The sequence below is a fragment of the Myotis brandtii genome, unplaced genomic scaffold (assembly GCF_000412655.1).
Source record: "Myotis brandtii unplaced genomic scaffold, ASM41265v1 scaffold449, whole genome shotgun sequence".
Classification (NCBI taxonomy): domain Eukaryota; kingdom Metazoa; phylum Chordata; class Mammalia; order Chiroptera; family Vespertilionidae; genus Myotis; species Myotis brandtii.
This window is the reverse complement of record NW_005367171.1, coordinates 863,416-864,005: the sequence shown is the minus strand read 5'-3', so window position 1 is coordinate 864,005 and position 590 is coordinate 863,416.

Below are 590 nucleotides of genomic sequence, written 5' to 3'. Positions count from 1 at the left end.
CGGGGAAATAGGAGACTTATGTAATATATTAAACAATAAAAATCTTAAATTAAAAAAAAGATCATCCCCCCCCCCAAAAAAAAAGAATATTAACCTTCCAGACACTTATCCTGAAAATAAACCATAACTTTCAAATATCTAGTAGGTATGCAAAGATCAAAACTGTACTTAGGAAAGGTAGATACATTAAATTTTATTTTTTTGATCAAGACAGTTAACTAAAAGAATTTTTCATTGTTTTGACTGCAATATCTAGAAAAGCTGTAATATTTAAAGACAGAGACAGAAAATTAAAAAAGGAAATTCTGTCATTTGAGACACAATGATGAACCTCAAAGACATAAAGCTAAGTGAAACAAACTAGATAAAGACAAATACCTACCTTATGATGTCACTTGTATGTGGAATAAAAAGAAAAAAGTTGAACTCATAGAAACAGAGTAGTATTGTGGTTGCCGGGGTTGGGGATGAGATAAGGAGAGACTGGAAAAAGGTGTTGGTTTGCAAGCTCTGGATTTTGAGGAAAAATCTGAAACTAACCCCAATATGCTGAAAGTAAGGAGAAACCAAAAAAAAAAAAAAAAGAGGAA